The 23,297-nt window shown below is 39.5% G+C and overlaps 1 protein-coding gene and 1 pseudogene across 1 annotated transcript in view; one reads left to right on the forward strand and one right to left on the reverse strand.

The window, feature by feature from the left end:
* Positions 1–23,297, reverse strand: part of ARSB (arylsulfatase B) — a 142,490-nt gene that overhangs the window by 26,626 nt on the left and 92,567 nt on the right. The gene's annotated exons all lie outside the window — the stretch shown is intronic.
* LOC102880669 lies at positions 10,415–11,393 on the forward strand (annotated as a pseudogene).

Raw genomic sequence — 23,297 nt, forward strand, 5'->3', positions numbered from 1 at the left:
AATATAGAATCTTGACTACACTATGTCCCTAAAAACTTGATATAAAAAGCAGAGACTTAATATCTGGAAAATACTAATTATTAATGCATATGGAAAACAATAGTATATTCACATTTTACTCATATTCTTTTTTAAGCTGAAAGGCTATCTGCCAACTGAACTAACCCTGCACCAGAGATTAAATATCGAGAATTTTTGGCCAAGTGCCACATGGAAGATATGAATTCAGATCCACTTGACTGTTCAAGCTGTTAGAAGAAGTGTCACATCCTTGTAATCAGGAAAGGGTACACCAGGGTCATATGTACATGTGTCTGCATATTGGGAACCACCAGCAAATCAGTTTAGAAATAGAGAAGTGCACAAAGCTGCCCCTCTGGAGGTGTGGCTCAGTATTTACAGAGCAGTGGGCAAGTGCTCAGCTGTCTGCTAGGTCCTGGGAACCGCATGAGAGAAGCACAAACAAGAACACAGGCACTGAGTCAGGAAGGAAGGCGCAGCGTCCTGGAGGCACCCACCTCGCCCAAGAGAAGAGCATTTACAGTAGGGAGGAGAGAAGAGGGTGCAGCAGAACTCCTCTGTGAGCAACCAGTCTAAACCCAGGCTGGGAAAGTTGTTCAAGGAACCTTCAGATTTGATGCACATGTAAAATATGTATGTAATAGATTGGGAATGGCAACATAACAGTCAAGATCAATTCAGTAGAAATGAATGCTGGTATGATTAAAATAACCTCAAATATTGGATATGGTCACATTATGGAAACAAAGTCACAAGAACTTTCTGTTCAAACACACACACACACACACACACACACACACACACACAATGTAGCATTAGATGAAGCTTAGAGGACTCAGAATTGTCCTGGGCACACATGAGCATAATAATAATTGACGATGATTAAAAACTTATAAATTATGAGTGTAGATAGAGGAATAGGTAAATATATTTTCACTGACAGTTTTTCCACTATGCACTTATACAAATTAAATTTACAGTCTCTCTCTGAAGTCACACAGCATTTATTTATCGCTTAAAAAAACCCCACAGCAGTGGTTTGTACTCTATAAATCAGTAGTCCCCAAACTTTTTGGCACCAGGGACTGGTGCTCCTATGAGAATCTAATGCCTGGTGATCTGAGGTGGAGCTGAGGCCGTGATGGGGAGCGGCTGCAAATACAAAAGAAGCTTTGCTCACTCCCTCTCTGCTCACCTCCTGCTGTGTGGTCCGGTTCCTAACAGGCCATGGGGTCTGTGGCTCGGGGGCTGGGGACCCCTGTTCTAAATCATAGAATCACGCAGTACTATACAAATTGGTACTTTTATCATTTTGTATTTATTATGAGTATCAGTAAAAGGGAGCAATGTCCTCATTTTCTACTGATTTTACTAAATATGTTTTCTGAAACTGTATTCTGATATTCGAAATTGCTTGAGTGAGAAAAAGAATTATAAAAGAGAAGTATCAAACATTCTCCAATAAAAACACATAGGTAGCAACCCATTTAAAAAGAACAAGCTCCAAATATGGGTTATATGAATAAACAATGGCTCTACATTGCAAAAGGTGGCTAGAGTATTTTCACAATTAATTTCATGACCACTTCTTCGATTTCACTGATTGGCAGTATAGATCGAGATGTCTGTAGGCTTCTCACTTCAGAAGGAAAATATATAGAGCAAGAATGTTTATTGTTCATGAAAGGCTCTGGCATCTGAATTTAATAATCAGATGCCTCTAGGAGTCTATACAGTTTTCAACAGTATAGTTGCTTAAACAAATCAGGCTGAAATTATATATAACTCTGCATGTAATTCGACCGTGATTAATCTCTCTTTACATGTACGTGTGCAATCTCTTATGAAATAGTCTCAAAAGCAACCTAAAAAGGAAGAAGGAGGTTGTGGTTCAAGAGGGATCATCAATGAAGAAACGAGGAGATACAATTCAGTGTCCCCCTAGGTGGCTTTGAGCTGTGTGCCACCACATAAGACCACAATGCCTTTATTAATATATATTCCCCACCTGAAGTGTCTTCTTCCTTTTTTAAAGTCCCAGTTAAAGTCCAATCTCTTTTCTGAAATCTTCTCAGAACTCTATTTAGGCACATTCTTCCTCTCTCTATTTAATATCTCACCTATTTTTCTGTTACTCATTTAGCTCTTCACCATCCACTGTTGTATATTAGTTATTTTGAAATATGTCTACATTTTATTTCACTGACTCATTTATATGCTCTTCGAGGACAAGGAATGCTGCGTTATACTCTTTCCATCTCTATAACGACCTTCCTCAAAGTGTAGTCCTTGTATCTTAAGAACTGCGTGGGTGTTTGATGGAAAGAGCATTTCAGAGATCCTGAAGCTATACGGAGGAAGAGCCCAGGGAGCTGCGTTTTTAAGATGCTGCCCAGGTGATTTTTATGAGATTGAGGTCCACCATATACAAAGAACTAGGGGACTATTGTGAACAAAAGTACCAAGAAGTATTTATGGAATATATAAAAGAACACAAAAATCCCTAAACCAAACAAAAATAATGAGAACAAAAACAAATCAACCAGACAAAAACCTGTGTATAAAATTAAACATATTAGGTTTAATCTTAGATCTGTAAATTGAATCACTACCAAATAATCTTCTCATGAAATTGACTATATACAAAGTGTTATTTTAAAGAGAATGCTTATTCTTTAGTCTCATGGTTGCTGAATAGGGCAGGCCATCTCCCTAAAACTCCTAATCAGGAGGTCATTTGGCTACCTCCTTTCCAAAAGAACGCTTCCCTTGGCCCTTCCTCCCTGTCACTATTGCTCCTTCCCTGCCTTTTATCTAAGAGATTGATTGCTTTTCATATATCTCACTACGACTCACAGGGTCAAGATAAGAAGAGAGTAGGCCATAAAGAGCAGGGCCCCACAAGTTTGCAGAGTGGCTTATTCAAATTAGAACAAGACACCCTTTCTGTGCCAAGAAGCATGACTTGGCAAATAAAGAACAGGCTGTGCCCTGCACAGTTGGCAACCTGTGAAACTATGCATGGCAGCCTGTCAAAGAAGGTGGAAGAAAGCATCTGAGCCTATTATCCTTGCTCCCACATTTTTCTGAAGATGGCTTTTCCAGATCTCTGTTTTTTCAGATTTTACTCTTTTTTTCCCTCAGGTCCAGATGCTATTAGGTAATAAGGGAAGATCCAAACATTAGTCATTTGAAAGCTTATGAGAAAGCTTCATGTGACTTCTTATTGTGAGATGATTGTGAAGGACTTGTTCTCCACAAAAGAATGAACAAAAAAAATAATTTACATTTTGGGAAAAGGTAAAATTAAGAAATGTGGGCTATGAGGGAGGCTGAGGGAGTTTCATTTCTGGAGAGGTTCTGAAATACGATGAGGAATGATCCATCTGGTAGTTTATGGTTGATCTGAGCAAGGTGGCCTCCTGGAGGCCCCTTCTTTCTCCGTGAAGGCACTTTTCCTACAATGCTGGGCTCCTGGTACCTGCCTTTGCTGCCATTTCTGCTGGAGACCTCTGAGGCCTTGAGACCCCCTTTCAGAACCACGACCTTGGCTCTAAAGTCCTTGCTTCTATAGCCTGAGTTATCTTCTTTAGTAGAAAGTTGATGGCAGTTACAATAGCAGGAGGCACTCAGGCCAGTCTACAAAATACGTAAAATGATTTTTCTGAAGATATGTAGATTTCACAGGGTACTAATTTGATCAGGACAGCATTACCAGTCTAGGAGGTATCTTATTATCTCACTAGACTGTGAACTCCTAAAGAGCAGGCACTCCATGTTTTCCATTATTCTAACGCTCATGAGGTTGAGCAAAGAAGCTTCTCAACAAAATGCTTTTTGAAAAAAAAAGCTTCATTCCTCAGCTCAGTCACCTGACTCTGCCCCCCAAAGTCCTTCTCTGTTTGGCTCCTGAAGAACTTTTCCTTTCCTTGTGTCAACTTTCTATCTCCACCCCTCCACCCCCGCACTGCCCCCACCCCCACCTCACTCACAGTTTTCTTTGCAGAGACCCCTGCATCTCCAGGTGTCGTTTAAAGGTCAGATGGAACCATACCTTGGGCAGCTGTTGTTTACTGAACTCTAAGCCCCATGGCGTTCACCCCTGGTCTGCTCCCATGACTATGTGACTTACTGCAAAAGGAACTGTGCAGATGTGATGCAGATCTAATCAGTGACCTCAAGACAGGGAAATTATCTGGGTGGCCAAACTTAATCATGAGCATTTCAAAAACAGAGAGTTTTCTTTGGCTCATAACAAAAGTCAGAGAGATTCTGGATGTGATAGGAACTGGGCAAGAGAAGATTCTTGCTGACTCCAAGATGAAGGAGATCATGGGGCGAAGACCTGGGAACAGCTTCTAGAAGCTGGGAGCAGTCCCTGCGGAGAAAACAGGGATCTCAGTCCTATAACCACAAGCAACTGAATTCTGCCAACAACCTGGAAGAACCTGGAAGCAGATGCTTCCCCAGAGCCTCCAGGTGAGAGCCCAGCATAACTGACTCCGTGACTGCAGCCTTGTGGGACCCTAAGCAGAGCACCCAGTACAGCCTGCTGAGAATTTCAACCTCAAGAACAGTGAGATAATAAATGAGTGTTGTTTTAAGCTGCAAAGTTTGTGGCAATTTGTTATATAGCAGCAGGAAATGAATATAGCCCTCTGGGAATGCCGGTAGCAATACTCTACCTGCCTCCCAACTCAAGTTCAACCAGTTCTCTACTTGAGAAGACAAAAAATAAGCATTAGTAGACTAAAAATAAATAATAGCTACAGTTATTATTGTTGTCCCTGCTCACTGACCCATTCAACCAACTGCTTCATTTTCTCCGCTATTTGCACTGCCTTCTTCCATCCCACACATTTGTCAAATCTTCCTTTCTGTTCTCTATCGGGGCTTGTAGTTTATGGGAAAAGCCTCTACGCTTGAGCTAGATCCTTTATGCTCCCAGGACCTCAGCCAGCTTTAACATAGGCAATTAAAAATATATAGACCCTGCAGAACATCTATACACAGATCTGGGGCAATCAGTGGGTGTGTCTTTAAGAATTAGATAACTGTCTTGCGTAAAATGGACTTGAACAGAAATGAGTCAAACTAAGATCCTTGACACAAAACCAAGGGCTGCTCAGACTTGAGCAGTTGGGACTGAGACAGCCATACTCCTGGATGCCTTTATTGAGACCCAAGATCAATATCCAAGATAAAAACTCCTGTCTAAGGTCCAGGGCCTTACCTTAGAACTGTGCTCTAGAATCCAGCTCTTTTGATACTTCATTCTTCCTTTCAGAAATCCTCCCTTCTTTGTGTTTAAATCAAAAGAATCCATCAAACATAGCTGCTCTTACTTCCCAGAGGGTAAATGATTTCCAAGTATCTTGCTTGATCCCCTATCATAGCTAATCCCCCCTTTCTCCTAAAGCAACTTTGTTCAATTTTCTTTATAGGGCTAGGTTTATTCTGTTTTATAACCTACGTGGCTATTTACATGTATCCCCACCCCGCAGCTCCATCCAGCTTCTTGGGGGCAGGGCCATGTCCCATTTATCTTTGTATCTCCCCAGGACCTGCCTGGTGAGCATGCAGTACATGTTTAAGGAGTTGGATTTACAGTTGAGACTTTCTTCACTGTCTGGTTTCAGGTAGGGCTTAAGGTCCCTTGATCTTAAGGGAAACAAGGGCCAGGCAGCAGCTGCAGCTCAGTCCACTCCTGGGATCCCCCATGGAGGTGATGGTCCCACAATCCCAAGAGGTTGAGAAGAAGAGGGAGGGGAAGGAAGTTCCAGATGGAGAGGAGGAAGTGCCAACCTCGCTTCCCACCTCTCCACCAGCAGAAGCAGGGCTGCTTCTCTAAACTGATCTTTTCTCTGCCTTGGCCAAGGCTGAGTGCATTCCCTATAGAGCAAAAGTAAAACAATGCTGTTGCTGTTTCAAAGCGGAAAAAAAGAAGGTGGTGGGAAAACGTGAGGAAAGCATTCTTCTTGATTTATGTTTTTAAATGTATGTTGTGAGAGAAGTAGTCAAGAAGATAAAATATGCAGTAAATTCTGAGCCATGAAGGAAAAACATTTCCTATTGTCCTTTAAAATCCTTGATACTATATCTAATCATTTATTCAATCACTCAGCAAACCACATGCACTCAGTTTGAGGCATACTTCACTTTGCGCAACTCATGAATGTGCTTGTCTTCTAAACCAGAGGGTCTCCAGGGCAAGAACCTTCCCACAGTTCATCTTCATGTCCCCAGCACAGTGCCTGGAAGACAGCAAAAGCTCAGGATATGGTGGTTGGCCAGTCACAGGGACTGAAATGGGACTGATATTGTAGGTGGATAATTCTTTGTCTTGGGCCATCCTGTGCACTGTGGGGTGTTTGGCCTCTATCTACAAAATGCAGCAGCACTACAACTCAGAGTGTGACCACCAAAATGTCTCCAGAAATTGCCAAAAGACAAATTATTAGCAGTGGTCATCTTTGGAAACAGGACTAGGGCTGGGAGTCATAGTGAATTTTGGCTTTACTTATACTGTTCGTTTTTTAAAAAATAAAAGTGAAAATATACTTGGTGTTAAAGCCTGTAAATGAGTGGAAGTTGAAGAGATGGACGAAGCACATGTAAAATACTCCCTGACAAAGTTTGGAGACGAAGAAAGGTGGCCAGAATGAGGCAGAATTAAAGAAAGGAATTTTTAGAATGTGGGAAAATTGTGCTAAATTCAGTCAAGTTACAATTTTGTATAAAGCATTATGAGGAAAGGGGTGAAGAACTTCTAGAATGCTTCCACTTATTAGCTCAAGATTTCAGTAATGCTCTGCCAGCAATGACTTTCCCATTACAGTTAAATATGCATAAAATGATAGAATTTCTCGTTCTGTTTTTCCACTGCATGCTTCTTTAATTTGTATTTCTTTGGAGTGTGTACAGTTTTCTGTAACTAAAGTGCTGATGCCATTATGGAAACTGTCACTCTTTAGAGTCAGAAAGACCTGAGAATAAAAGCTCACTCTGCCTTGTGTTTGGTCTGGCATGGTTGGGTATCCTGCAAGAGTGTATTTGTTTTTCATTAATTTGTTTGTCATTTTTCTCCATGATCTATGGAACGTTTATTTCCCCTGAAGTAAAAGGATCTGAAATGTCAGAGGTTTCTCTTGGTTCAGCTGGGGTAATGAATTGTTGAGAAAAAGAAAATTTTCTTATATGCTGTTTGACTGTGAAAGGAGACATTTTGTGATCTTTTGCTATTTTGCAGTGATAATGAATTTCCTGACAAATGTGGAAACTTTAGCCTTCTTTATTAAAATAATAAGGTTTGAGAAATAACTTTGACCTGGACCTTTGTAGGATTAATCAAATACAGATTTTGGAAAAATTGATGAGTTTGGTCTTTACCAAGACACTCTAATTTATTTCTGTCACTGAGGCAGTACACAGATCTACACCACATGAAAACATCAAACAATTAACTACAGACCCAATTCCCTGAGCAGAGATTTAGACACATTTGGTGGAAGAAGGTAAAGACTCAGGGACTTTTAGTCTGATCACAGTGTTGCTTTGTTTCCTTTTTGGTTTTTGTTCTATTTTTTTTTTTTTTAATGTAAAAGTAATATAGCCTAGTAGAAAATGTGGCCTATACTGAACAGAATGAAAAAGATAATATAAAGCACCCATAGTCTCATTCTTCGAAGCTAATGAACCATCATAACATTTTGGTTTATTCTTTTTAATCCTATTTTGATGTCTATATCATTTATGCAATTGAGATGATACTGAATATAAAATTTTATATGGTGGTTTTTTTTCCATTTAAATATTACATATAATATTTTGTTTCCAATATTTAAAGGATACCTGTACTGAGTCCTCTTAGGATGTTCTGAATAAAGGCACTAATTCATGGGGAAAAAAGAAGGAATAGGTTTTCTTCACAATATTATAGCAAAATCAAATTCTACCATTTTCCCTCTGAATGTGGTGATTAGATCAATTTTTCATATTCTCTGAAATTGTAGCTATGTTTATGTCTTCATTTTTGAAAAGGGACTGAGTACACGATATAAGATGAGCTCACATAATGACACTCGGTCAGGATGCTTGGTGTCCCTCAAAGACAGAGTGACTGACAACAGGTGTCCCAGCTACTGCTTTGACCAGCCAAATGGATTTCATGGAAGTCAACCCACACCAGAATAACCTCTCAGCCATTTCAGAGGCATGAGCATGGGGAATATCCTCTTTTCTACCATGAAGTAATGCTCTTAGTTCCCTAGATTCTCCACTTATTCTCTCTGGGGGCTTGTTGGAGTTTGGAGATACCCAATACTCTGCACGAAAGAAGTCAGAACTCACAACCCAGGTAGGGTCTCAGAGAATTTGCATAGAAGGAGAAGTGGGCTCCCGCATTCTTGACTGGTAGATGTTCAGTTCATGACCATTTTTTGGAAGCTTGGGTTTTCTTTCTGAATGTTGATAGAAAGAGAACATCAGAAACAAAAAGAAAAAGAAGCCAAGCTTCTGAGGCGAGCTCTAACATCCTCATGCCTTGCTGACTTGAATACATGCTGATTTTTTTTCATCAAACACCAGATTACCTTAGGATCAGAAAATAAGTTGGCATTTGGATAATGAGAAAGATAATGTAAATTACCATCCAAGTAGCCTAAGTGGGAACTCGAGGTGGGGCTGGTGAGGTTATAAACACTTATAAAACAGTTCTGAAATTTAAGGTCTTGTACCTCTTTCTTTAATTGCATATCTCACAAAAATAATTAGTCTTACATATTCATGCAAATAAGTGTATTGAATAATTTAATTTGTAATCTAAAAGATGGGATCTGCATTTTAAATTTTAAATCTTGAACTTCAAATTGGGTGAAAGTCTTTTCTAGACTAGCGACTGACTGCTCGAAGTGTGCAGAGAACCAGAAGCACTGGCACCGTCTGGGAGCTTGTGAGAAATGCTGAATTCAAGTCCCAGCCAGGCCTACTGAATTAGGTTGTCCATATGCTCATTCAAGTTTGAGAAGCACTGGTTTACAGTAGGGTGACAGACTAGACCTTTAAAATGCAAGGGTTTCACCTGGTGGCCACTGGTGAGTTCCTGGGAGATGCAGGAAAGCTGTTAGTACTGTTCACAGACTGCTTTTTTCTTCCATTAATAGCCTAACTTCTAGTATTATCTTTTCGTCGTCACCTCATTGGTGATCAGAATCTGCCTCTGACTGCTGAGAGAGTCTACAGTTCAGGTAACTGACTGAGATTTTCTGTAGTAGTAAAACAATGCCAAGATTATCATCCTCTTGATTTGGGGTCAGGTCAAGGTAGAGAAAAGGGGATGATTGAGCTGAGAGTATCTGAACAGCTGGAATATTGCACTGATAATACAGTGCATTTTGACACATGTGAGTAGTAACTCTAAAGAGTGCTTTTTTTAAAAAAAAATCTCATTTGTTTTCTCATTTGCTCACCTCTAGAAATAAAGAAGCCTATGGACAATATAAATTTCAGGAGTGCTCGAAAGCATGCTTAAGGTCAAGAATGTGTTTGGTTTAGCAGTTAAGAAAGTTTACACTAAAACCCAGTTGGTTTTTAATGCAATTCGATCACCAAAACTTGATGAAGCACCGTCAAGTTATCTAAAAGAAAGCAGATACTGCACAATGGAAGGGTTGATGTCATCTTTGGAGCTGCCAAACCATCAACAATTTGGAAAGTGATTTCTTAAAAGGGAAAATGTAAAATTATGAAAAACATGCCGTTCTTAGATTTGCTTACATGCTCTTCCAAGTGTCTGGTGATTTATGTACATCTCTTTCCATTCTTTTCTAACTTGGTTTCCACTGTCGATATTTTCTTTTTAAAAGGATGTATATTCATTTGAGCTCAGTGTAGGATAAATGCTGCTCTTTATAATTCATGGAAAGATTAAGAAAAAATAAACTCATATAAATTTGAAAATATGGATGAAATTAGAAAAAGGGAAAGGTTTAGATTTTTTCAGACTCTAACCTTAAAAATTTTAAACATTAGTTGCTAAGAGTTAGAAATCAGGTACTATATTCTAACTTTTTCAAGAAATAATCTAAATCCAACCCTCCACGTTGTTGGAATGAAATATATCTATTACAAATAATTCTTATATCTCAGGCAAAAGATTATAAGGGAGGGTGGAACTTGAGGTGAACTTCTCCTTCTTCTTTTATTCTTATTTTCTCTTTAGAGAAAGGAGCTGAGAGAGATTTAGCAAATTATTTTCTAGATGGAGTTTTTAATCTAGTGATATAAAAAAGGCTCTGAAATGAACTTTTGTAAATAGTCAAAATAACCGTGACTTCCTTTTTAAGTCACTCTAAGTTATATTAGTGTCAAACTTAAGTCTCAAACTTGCCAAATCTGTTTTCTGCCTTCCTTTATGAACAAACATTAGCCATCACAAATCGAGTACCTATGACATCTATTGAATCTCTTTTTGAAACATCTGTTAAAGAGGGACTCAAGGGTGCACATGGTGTGAGCACTTAGTTTTCATGTCCCTGCTGCCCCCGTTCCTCCCAGACCCACACTTATTTCTTTTCTCTCACTTTGGTGTGACCATGTTTGTTCCCTATGGAGAGTTGGTCCCCGACCTCGCAAGTTTCACCCTCCTGATGCCAGCAGTATCCGTTGGAAATGTTGGCCAGCTTGCAATAGATCTGATTATTTCTACACTGACTATGTGTAAGATCGGTTACTTCTATACTGATTGTTCTGTGCCGATGGTTGGAAACAATCCATGTGCAACGTCAGGAGAAAATTCAGCAGAACTCAGTGTAAATGCTGAAGTGTATTCATTACCTTCAAAGAAGCTAGTGGCTCCATTTTTATTAAGTATAAATCAAAGCCATTCTGTGAAAAACTGATTTCCTGGGTAAAAAGTAGTAACTGTGTCAAAGTTATTGTTCTTTCAAGCAATCATTCCATAGCTTCGCAGTACTCCTTGCAGGTACCTTCTTATACCTTCCATGCAAAAAAAGTCTCCAAAATAAAATAAAGAGCCTTCACTGGGAAGAGATGGAAAAAAGCCAATGCCTTCCTGAAACCCTGAAACACACAGTTCTGAGTTTTGTATTCGTATTCCTGGAGGAGGTATCACAAAAACACTCTATGATGAAGGCTGTTCTAAAGAAATCCCAATGGCGGTTCTGCTGAAATTTGTTTGGGAAGGAGACACTATCCCAGAAGCATTAGGCCTTGTTGAGTATCTTAATGAATGGCTTCAGATAATCAAACCACAGTTACAGTGTGACGACCCCATGGCATCTGCCTTGCCGTGGAAAATACCAAGTTCTTGGAGATTACTCTTTGGCAGTGGTCTTTCCCCTGTGCTTCTTTGATGTGTTTTCAGTTTTATACCCAATATACCAAGACACTTATTGCCAACACAGCTGTTAAACAACTACATAAAAAGTTGTATTATCTAATGTACTAGAACTTAAATCTTTAGTTTCATAGAATATCTCAAGGAAAAATGGATTAGCAAGAGGTTGTTTTTGCCATGTTTCATTATAGGCAACAAATGTAAATTTTGTACAATAAAATATTTCCTAAATAAAAAAAAAATCTGTTTAAGTCTTTCTCCAGTGTTTCCTTTTTTTTCCTGTTTTTCTTTAAATAAAGAAGGACATTTGTTCTACAACTGCTTTTTGCTGTGCCACTGTTTTAGATGCTTGGGTATAGCAACAAATACAAAAAACAAAAGTCTGCCTTCATGAAGTTTATATTTTAATGGGAGAGGAAGATAATAAACAACTAAATATTTAAAATATAATCATGCCAGATGATTATATTTTAAAAAAAAGTAATGCTGGTATAAGGGGCAGGGCAGTGGTCAAACTGTGCCTAGAACACAGTGCATTGTCAGCATTTCTTTTCTTGATTTCTCTCCATGTGATTTCTCTCAACTCCCTTATTTAATCTTGTGTGTATGCTGTTCAAAACTGCTTATGCAGAAACATTTCAGAAAGAGGGCAACTAGCACAGGTACCTAACATAACTCATATGTTAAAAGGAGGAGCTAAAGCTGAGTGAAAGCTCCTTTCCTGAGGAAATCAGTATGGTGCCCTAGGAGATAAGTAAGAAACACACTAGCTGACTTTCACAAACATCCCTAATTTGGAAATCATGGCAGGTCACAGGACAGAAAGGAGTCTCTATGTGAGAACCTCTGATTACTCTGGGTCAATAATATTAGGAATCACCTATGCCAGGAAGCCTGAGAGCATCTCCAGCACACTAGACAGAAAGACTGCATGCAGAGGGTCCATTTTAACATGAGGGTACAGTAGCACCAGGAAAGGAACTGGGCACAGTCACTTGCAAGTCTAGAACAGAGTCCAGGCTGATGAGAGGGGACCATCAAACTGGTTCCATGTCAATAGCTCCATCAAATACAGAGAGACCATCTAGAAATTATTTTCCCTTATTAGGATGGCCCTCTGCACCAGACATTTCTGCTCATCTACAGGCTACTCACCACTGAACTAGTTCTATATATCTTATGTAAACTAGCCTTCCTGCTTTTATATTTGAGATTATTCTCACAGCATGCAAAGATGGGACCTACAGATAATCTATCTATGATATTTTTAGCAAAAACCAGCTAATTTACTAAGTAACAAAATAATGCCAGTATGGAAATACTAAAATATACAGAAATATAAAAATATTTCACAACATACAAGAAGGAGGTAAGCATATAACTGTAGAGGTAGAGGTGTAGCATACCTGAGCACTATTTCCTGAAGAAAAAAAACTGTCAAGATCAACTTTGTGTATTTAATACAATCAAGCAAAAAGAGGCAAACAAAAGAGGTAAAAGATACAATAATAAAATTAATAAAAAAAAAAAACAACTGGAAAGGTACCCATACTAGAAAAGTAGTGAGAAAAGGGATCTGCCACACTACATTTTGAAATGGCACTGGAAACACTAAACAGAAACAAAATAAGATCTGTAAAAAAAATAAAATCAACAAAGTGGAAAAGGGCAAAGAGATAAAAATGAGAAGTGAAGGAACAGATATATGAAGGACAAAGGATACCCAACATACATGTAAGTGGCGTTACTATCCAAAAGACCAGAGCACATTTAACAGAGATAAAATCCAAAGATATATCCAATTAAAATTTTCCTTGGAAGAAAAACTTTGAATTGTGCAGTGCTCACTGTGCACCAGGAAAAATGATGAAATAAATTCAAAATAACTGAATGTATATATATACATATACACTATTAGTACCAAAGACAGAATACTACAATTATCTAGGCAGGAAGAAAAAACTGGATACCGCCAAAGCAAGGATATCAGGCTATACTGAGTTTGCTTTTCTGCAACAATAGATGCCAGAGACCATGAGCAATATCTACAGAATTTTGTAGGAAAAAAAATTGTGACCTTGGGATTATTTACCCAACAAAAGTTGTCGTTACGTGTATAACAGAAAGACATACAGTAATCTCAAATATACAAGGCCTCCGAAGGCACACTACCCAGGAAATTTCCATGGAAAGAAGATAATTCAAAGATATACTCAAACAAACAAATGAACAAATCAAAAGAATATTTCTATCTCAAGATGAAATTACAATAAAAGAACCTAAACACAGAAATCTATAAGTAATTTGTATAAAATTAAATCTGTTCTTTACTCCGGCACTCAAGTAAACTGACTATGTGCAAGTCTTTGTTTCATGCTCTACTTTTTGTGAACTAAGACAAAGGCAGTGAACAATAATAAATAGATCAGCACAAGACACTGAAAGTATTCGCTAAACAAAAAACTTTAGTTCTTTAACTGATACTACATATTAAACTGAACTCGCAGTAATGGGGAGTAGACTGATGACTGCCAGGAGCTGAAGGATAGGGAAAATGGGAGATGGTAATCAAAGGGTACTAACTTTCAATTACAAGATGAAAAAGTACAGCATGATGAATACAGTGGGATTAGAGCGATTTTTATCTTTGTCTCTAAGCTTTTCTGTATTTTTCAAAATTTCTACACAAAAACCCTCCTGTGTATTACTTATATGTGTAAAAAACAAACAGGGAGCTCCCCATTGCATACAAGTTCAAGTCTAATCTCCTTAGTCTTACATACTATCCTTATTTATCTTTCCCATTTATCTTTTCCATCTTTCTCATTTATCTTTCCTGCCTTCCCTTTGCCCATGAAACAGGCTTACACACACGCCTTTTTACTCACACTCTTCTATGCCCCAAGATGGCCTTCTCCATCTCGGGAACTCTTACTTCCAGGTTCACAGCAAGGCTCCCTTCCCTTCATGAACTAGCCGGTGTGATTCAGCCCTCCTTCATCCTCACACCAGCTCCCTGTCAGACTCTATGAAAATGATCTGGCAACTAATCAAGTATAACTTGTAATGTCTCTACCACCAATGTCTTGAACTGTTATTTGATTTTCTTTCAACTATTTGTGTGTTTTTGTTCTTCCCTCCAAATACGCTATTCTTGGTGTTTTTCATAAAGTCTAGTGCAACAGAGTAGATATCTGAGGTAAACAGAATAATGGCCCCCAATAATGTCCATGTTCTGATCCCAAGAACCTGTGCATATGTTAGGCTACAATTAAGTTTGCAGATGGGATTAATGTTGCTGAACAGCTGAGCTTAAAATAGGGGGATTATCCTGGGTTACCCATGTGGGCCCAATATAATCACAACAGTCCTGAAAATGCAGAGGGAGTCAGAGGAGATGTGATGATGGAAGCAACTTTGGAATAATGTGCTGTGAAAAAGACTCAGCCCCCCATTGCTGGCTTTGAGGATAGAAGGAAGCCACGGGCCAAGCAGGGTGGGCAGCTTCTCCAGGTGGGAAAAGGCAATGAAATGAATTCTCCTCTAGAGCCTCCAGAAGGGAATGCGGCCCTGCTGACAGCCTGGATTTTTGTCCCGTGAGACCCATATCCAACTGTTAACCTACAGAATTGTAAGATAAATCTGTATTGTTTTAAGACATTAAGCTTATGGTAATTTGTTCCAGCAATGGTAGAAAATTAATAGTGTTAAATATTATTTTCTTTCATTCACATTAAAATCAAGAAAAGATAAAATCGATGTAGAGATAATAGACAAATGTAAAACTATACTTTTTGAGGAAGTCTATCCTAACTCCCAAATACCTCTCATTATTTCTGCATTTCTCCTTAGTGCTTATGTATTCAATTATCATTTGTTGCTATTTTATTTTCTAACTATGTTATTACAACTGTGTATTTTATAACTGTGTTAATATCATTTCCTGGGCATATATTTTTTTTCCTCACTGATTCAGAAGGCTCTTAAGAGGCAGGGGGCACGTATTTGCTGCCAGAGGTAACAGACTTCAGTCTACAAATGCCTGTTCCTAACATCTTACCTTATGGGTTACTTAAGGCAGTCCATGCACTTAGAATTGTTTTTAGTTTTATTTCTGCCTTACACATAAGCACTCTAAAGCTCCTAAGAAATCTGACCAGATTAATAAATATTTAGAAAGTAAACTTGCTATACTTTAATTCTATTAGATATGTCCCATAAAATTTAGTGAGGTTTTTATGTGTTTCCAGAATTTTATAGTTGACTATTTCAAGAAAGGTGTATATATTTATCCTTATGGATTATCAGATTGGGGAACTGCGTAGGATGATGTCTAGTGTAGACTGGGAGAGAAAGGGAGGAGTCTGGACATCCCCGAATCTTGAACAGACCTGGGTATGAAGTAGCTCCAGTGTGGAGGGAGGAGGGGCACAGCTGCTGGGTCTGAAAGGGACAATTTGGAGGAAAATCAACTTTTGCATTGCATGTCAAGTCAGCATAGGCCTTAACCAACTAGAATTACCAGGCTACTCTTGGAAGCCATGGCTAAAATTTCTAGGCTCTACCGGAATTAATGAAAAGGAAATAAATAAGTAGTGAGTTGGAAATGGCAGAACTTGGAATTATCGTAACATTGGGGGAAAAATATAAAAGCTGATGTGTAAATGGAGTTCCGGGCAAGTAACCGCATTGTGCTGTGCAGAAAAGAATTTAGTGAGGCAGCTGGCCCTGGCCAGATGCCCTTCTCCCAGGCAGGTCCAGCCTAAGCCCTTCAAGTTAGCATCTGTTATCTGGCCCTGAGTAGCCTGAAAAAAGTTGCTTACCCTGATTTCTCCAAACATAAAGTTGGGGCAGTGGGATTTGTCATTTCTGTGTAGCCTAGGCCTGTGGTGAGGATTAATTAGTGTTTTTAAAGTGCTGTGGGTTTGGTTTGGTTTATTTATTTTCTCAGGATGAAAGCCAGTATGCCAGCACCAAGTGTTAACAGCGAAGGTTTGATGTATGTTACTTGAGATGCACTGCGTGAAGTGGGGTGGATGGGCTATGAGGCTTGTGGGACTGCCTTTGGCATCAAAAAGGCCATAGTCCAAAACACACTTTAGTACTCCCCAAAGTGAAGAAGGCAGAATAAAAGCCTTTGTAAATTAAAAAGGAGCAGAGTTATCTGTGTGCAGGCTCTGAAAATGAGGACATGCACCAACCCACACCAAGGAAAACTTGACGAGCCACTAAAGACAAATATTGGCAGCTAGAGAAGACGCAAAATTCTGCTCACTTTGTGACAAGCTGTAAAATGAGCCACTGATAAAGAGAAAGAATTGCAATGCAGACAGTCAAGGTTTCGGGGCTGACAGCTGAGGAGAAATGCTGTCACACACGAGCTTCTCTGACCCAGGACAGGTGGGCACAGGGAGCAGGAACTTCAGTATGGCCCCAACTCCACTCACTAAGAACCCAGCAGCTTAACAGATATTACAATCTCACAAGAACCCCCTGAGATAGTTGTTCAAAATAAATAATTTTGGCTGTACTCTTGATTATGGAAGTTATATGTGCTCATTACTAAAAATTAAAACTGCAGAAATACAAAAAGTAAAGAGTACAGATACCCTTTCCAATCCTGACAGCCAGAATATAATTGCTGTTAACTGTTGTTTGGATTTATTTATAGGAGATAGCTATAATTGTCCTCAGTTTATAGGTGATGAAACGGGTAATTCATAGAACTCATACACATGTTCACAGGAAATATATTAAAGCTAGGATTCAAACCCAGGTCTTTCTGAAATCCCAGCATTCTAAATGTTCCATTAGGTACACTGTTCTGTTCCTATACCTGCTTCCTCATCCCATCATCCTCGAATGTAATTACTACAAAGCACCGACAGGGTTTCCACAACTAGCTTTACAAAGAGAAGCTGCTAGGTCACGGGGATGTTATAAACAGCACAGGGAATACACTCAGTAACATTGACATAATTATGTACAGTGACAGATGGTTACTAAACTTATCATGGTGATCGTTTTGTAAGGTATATAAATGTTGAATCACTAATGTTGTACACCTGAAATTAATATAATGCTGTATGTCACTTACAATTAAAAATAAATTATTTTTTTTAAAAAGCTTTAAAAAACCCCAGAAGCTGCTGTCATCCATATAGTCAGATTATATGTGCAACTGCAAGGCTAGTCTGTCACTACTAGACCCCTTTTCCCACCTCATTTAAGTGTATAATGCTCCATCAACACACTGTTATCTGAGTGAGATGATTGTAATAAGATCTGGGTGCCCTTTCCCCACAAAACCAGTGTAGAACAGAAAGCAAAGAGACCACTGAAATCAGCAGGGTGTGATTTCTATGTGAGGCCTGGACCTGGAGAGCCCTGAGTTCTCACTGTTATTTATTAGCTGTGTGTGACCAATGCCTCAGTTTCTTTTTCAGGATTATAAAGGTGATGGACGAACTGAATGCAAGGTGCCTTCTACCCTCTGGTATCTTATGCAATCTTACCATCGAGAGTTGGGCCTCATGCATCTCACCTAACTTTTTGAATTCTGCTCAATATCTAATATCAGGCTGAAAGGTAGAAAGTTGCCTCTGTAGTGCTACTTCTCAAATATGCCCAGAAAAAAAAATGAAAGTGCTTTGAAAATAATGTATAATATTATTACTCTGGCTAGATTTACTCGAATTCAATGAGTTGATGATAACCAACTTAAATGACTGTTTTATTAGCATACATTCTTTCAGTATGTGTAAATCTCTGATATATAAGGCATCAAGAGAGCTGTAAGGATGAAATCTTGCCCTCCTTGGAACGTATGGCTCTGGATAGGAAAAACAAATGAATATAAATAACTGCAATATGAGGTAGCAAGAGCTCAGTGTCCCAGGATGCTCCAGAGAAAACTCAAGAGACTCAAGTTTGGAGAGATCAAGGAGAGCTTCATGGAGGAGGAGGGATGTGAACTGAGCCCTAAACCAGGATCAGAGAAGCAAAGGAAGATGACGGTGCCTGAAGGAGGGCATTGCGATGGTGCTGAGGGGGTGTTTCAGCTGAATGACAGAAGTTGTAGGAAGCGGGCTAAGGAGTCTATACGTGGCTATGAGCAGTTGGGACCCTCCAACAGCTGTCAAACAGGGATATGAGAGGTTATGTCCATGCCCTTTTCCAGACCAGTTTCTAACAAAAAACCCAACTGATCTCCAGTATTTACAAGAGTACCTAGCATGTCGTGGGGAGTCAGTATCTACTGAATAAATAATCTTGGAAATGGCAACCTCGTGTCAGGAAACAGATTTGAACGTTGCTCTAAAGAGGAAACAAGGAGTCGCTCCAAGCACGCAAACCTGCAGACTCTTGGATCTTGAGTATAGATTTGGCAATTTTACCACGGAAAATGCATGTGTGAGAGAGGAGAGAGAGGGAAGATCGTTCTTTCACCCTGTAATCATGAGCAGAAATAACGTCTCATTATAACCTTTAAAGAGAGGAGGCCCTTTAAATGAAATAGTAACAAAGCTGTGCAGAATCGCTTTGAAGACTTGGCCTTCGGTGGTATGGAAAATGCTAACATCTGTCAATGCCCTTCATCTTTAATCAAGCTCTATCAGCAGAATCTGAGTGCTTTATATGTGTGCATGTGTATCGGGTATATATGTGTATGTTATGCAATTGGATGTAGGTGAGAATTCTAATGCTGCACAGAATGCCATATCTGACTGCCAAGGTGAGTTGTGCTCGTGGACAGAGTAGGCCCATTGCCGCAAAATGCCCCAGATCTGGCCTGCGGCCTGCAGGTTGGTCTAATGCCTTTGAAACTATTTTTCCTCCTAGTCTGAGGCATGCTGGCTAGAACCTAGGGGAGGCATGGAATTTGGAGCTGGAGCTCTTTAGAACCACATAGGGCTTAACTCGCACCTGCAAGATTTCAGGGCCTCACTTGGGATCATGGCTACTCTCCACCACTGTGGATGTTTCCAGGCTTCCCCATAAATCAGCTTAAATGGTATCATCCCATTTCCTTGGGCTCCCTCACAGGATTCCTCCACAGCCCAACTTGTGCTGCTGGAGAAAGACACTGAGTCTAGATCAGCCTGCTAGAAAGAAACAGAGGAGTTACTGATTCTCAGGCTCTCTTCTTAGGAAGGAGGAAAGAGAAAAGAGTACTATCTGAACAGAGCCCAAAACATGTCTATCCAAGGTTACCTCAAAACAAAGCCTCTGAAGATGAGTAAAAGTTTCCTCAAAGTACACAGGAAAGCAGTTGCAGCCCACAGGTGTGACACTAGCCATGGGAGCTAGGGGTAGGGGAGATGAAAGTAGAGTCGGATTTGAGGCACTGAGAAGACTAATGACCAGTGAAACAATGGAAAGGAACTTGCCAGGAAGGCAGGAGCACAGAGAGAACGGCACGAAGAGGGGCGGCGCCCAGCACTCAGCGGCTGGGCTGAACCCACAGGCCGGGCCTTTATAAATATATATTTTTCTATCAAGCAGGTCTAGGGAGACCCAATTATTGCTTACATTACTTGGGGTTTGTTTTGTTCGTGGTTTTTAGCCAGTTGGTCTATGTGACCATTAACATAAAATATGAACAAATTGGCTATAGATATATTAAAATAAGATAGAACAATATTCTGAAAGATCAAGATATAGTCTACAAAAAATGTAATTTTAATGTCCCTTAAATGCCTTAATACTATATTCTTTTCTTTTTAGTGAATATGTACATTTTATTGCTTTCGCTGGAGGAGAAAAAGGACAGATGGTACTCTAGCCACAACCTACCGAGGGTATGTGGCCATGAAAAAACCCTAACTCCACCAGTAAGAAGAGCCTCTGGGTGCCTTATACTCTTAGAATAAGAGCGAGGTGGTGTAGCTGCTAAAGCCCAAGAGGCGAGCCCTTGAGGAGACCTGGGCCTCTCTAGGAAACCTCTAATGTCTATTACTATAATTCATGATAGGAGGAGACACTGGACCACCAAACCAAAGAAGACCCACGAAAGGAGAGAGAGAAGATGGGAAAGTTGACTGATTCAGTGATGTTTTAGAACAGGGATCAGAAAGGTGGGCAGGATATAATAATAACAAAATCACACATTAATTCAAATTACTCTAGCACTTTCGATGTTTCTAACATTTTCACCTGTATTCATCTATTTACGACCATGCCTCTGGCTACATCACTGCTTATTAACGAGCGCACCCTTTCCAGCAGGGTGAAAAAGGAGAGAAACTGAGTAAACAGCTTTGCTCCTTTCAGGACCTATTTATATAGAGACCCACAGAATGTTAAAGCTGGAAGGAACTTTATAGATCATTTAACTCATTCTTTATTTCACAGATGAGGAAACTGATGAAGTGGCTTTAGGGAAGGTGGAGATGGAACACCATCCTCTTCTGCTATAAACAGGTACCTATAACCTGGGAAGTGCTGGAGTTAGAAAGCAAAGAAATGTTTCAGAGATAACACAAACTCAATTGTCAATCCTTAATTTACACTCTAGATTGGCTGCTTTCTCATTTTATTCCACGAAAGCCTCTAGAACATATTCATAAATCAGATTCTATGAATATGATTTGCAGACTTGCCTGTCCTATAAATACATATATTCCTACAGCTGAATTTATTTTTTTCCCTATGAATTAATTGCACAGGAAGAAAAAGGGTTTGTTTCATCATCCTATAAAAAAGCAGGTCCCCAAAGATAGTTCTCCTTTTTTCAAATGCAGCACAGTAGATTGAAATGAATATAAAAACCAGGAGAAAAGGCCCACAGTGTTGCCTGTATATGAGAAAGAGGTGGCCCTTTGCTACCTGCAGGCACAGACAGTAGAGGATGCTATTTTTATGGACCAACAGTGAAAGCGGGTCTATGTTAATGTCAAGACCTCACATTGTCCCTCATTACACTCAGGAGTCACATCAAAAGTCCCAAGCTAGCAGGGAAGGCCAGTAGGAAGGCCTGGAGTGAGCTTCAAGGAGGAGGAAGGTAGAGCAGAAGGCCAAAAGTGTCCCTGAATTTGTGACTGCAATAAACGGTCTTAGTGAGCCCATCATTTAATATGAGGAAACTGACACCAAGAAAAGTGAAGGCACTTGCTCAAGACCTTACGGTTTAAAATGGCAAAAGTAAGATGATTCTCTATTCTTATTTTCATGCTAAGGACATCTTAGGAGAAACAGCAAAAATCACCGTAGGTTATACCAAGAACCCTGCATCAAGTAGCATTATGGCCAGCTTAAGTAGGAGTAGAATTCATAAGCTCCCCTTTGTGATGCCAGAACAAAATGCATCTTAGTGAGTAAGGGGAGCTTAAGGCTTTTCATTTGTAGATAGAACTTAACAGGTTAGGATAGTTTATAACCAGGATATCGTGGGAGCATATTCAGCGCATCCGTGGATGTTATTACTGGGTTTATGCAGTACATTAAATTACTTGGAAGTTTTAAAAACCATCCCTGCCTTCCCTCTATTCCCTTCTGGCCACCCTGAGAGATTCTGGTATGTCTGGCCCTTGGTTAAGAATCACCGCTCTAGTGGCCAGTTACGAACTGGAACATTTCATATCACTTAGGTGTGCTGGGGTAGAGAAAAATTTAGAACCACTGATGTAGTAGCCTCACAGTAACTATCATGGTCTATGATCCTCTTACATAGCTGATCAAATCATTTCCTAGCATCTTCTAAAATAATCCTTCTATACCAATAGAAATATATAGGTAATTTAAAATTTTCTATTAGCCATATTAAAAAAGGAAAACAGGAGAAAGTAATATTAATATTACATTTAACTCAATTTATCCAAAATATGCTATTTCAACAAGTAGTAAATATATATTATGATATATTTTACTTTTTTATACTAAGTCTCCAAAATCTGATGTGTATTTTACACTTACAGCACATCTCAATCCACAATTAGCCACATTTCAAGTGTTCAATAACCACATATGGGTGGTGGCTACCATATTGAACATTAAACTACCCTTGCCTCTCTCACTGACATGTTTACTCCAATAGAAATAGAAACTTCTCCAAACTATAGCCATTCCTACCTGTCCCAGGGCTCTTTCCTTTTCAAGTCTAATGCTTCCACTTTGGTCTTTATTCCATCTCAACTCTCCTTCATTCAGTCGTCAAGTAGTCATTACTGAGTGCCTACCAAGTACTGGGTATTTGTGTTAACTTATGAGAATGAAAAGATAAATAAGACATAGACCTTGACTTCCAGGAGCTCTCAGCTTAGTGGAAAATGAAGGCACATATAAGAGAATTTGATGAATGGTATACAAAGATACAAACAAAGGAGTGCACAAGGAAGGAATGACTGCTGCTTCTGGGGCTTCTGGAAAGCATTCACAGAGATAGGACATTTGGGCTGGGTTTTAAGGGATGAGGAAAAATGGTACAGAGGCAGGGAAAGGTGTTTCAGGCACAGGGAAAAGCATATTCAAGATATAAGTATGCCGATCTGCATCCTTAGACATGGGAAACGTCTAGTAGGGCGAGATGGCAAGAGGTGCCTGGAGTGAGACTGGAGAGGTGAACTGGGCCTCAAATGCCTGATGATACATTCAGAATTACCATGAAGTCATTCTCTGAATAGGAAAATCTTGTGGTAGGTTATAGCACAGAGGAGAAGACAAAATAGAGCCTGAACAAAGGGTGGTAGCACTGTTTAGAAAGGAGGGGATGTGAGCACCCAAGTGAATGAAGGGAATGTAAGAGCACTATTTTCTGAAGACAGTCTTAAGATGAGGCATTATGATGGAACCTGAGCAAAGGCAGTTAATAGGTAATGCTTTTCAGGCCCAAGCTCACTATGCTAGGAGCCTTAAGGCCACTAGCTTGGTATTTATATAGGACCATTACAACCTGCTATGATCTGACAGCACTAAATGGCCT

Source organism: Pteropus alecto, unplaced genomic scaffold (genome assembly GCF_000325575.1).
Source record: "Pteropus alecto unplaced genomic scaffold, ASM32557v1 scaffold20, whole genome shotgun sequence".
Taxonomy (NCBI): Eukaryota; Metazoa; Chordata; class Mammalia; order Chiroptera; family Pteropodidae; genus Pteropus; species Pteropus alecto.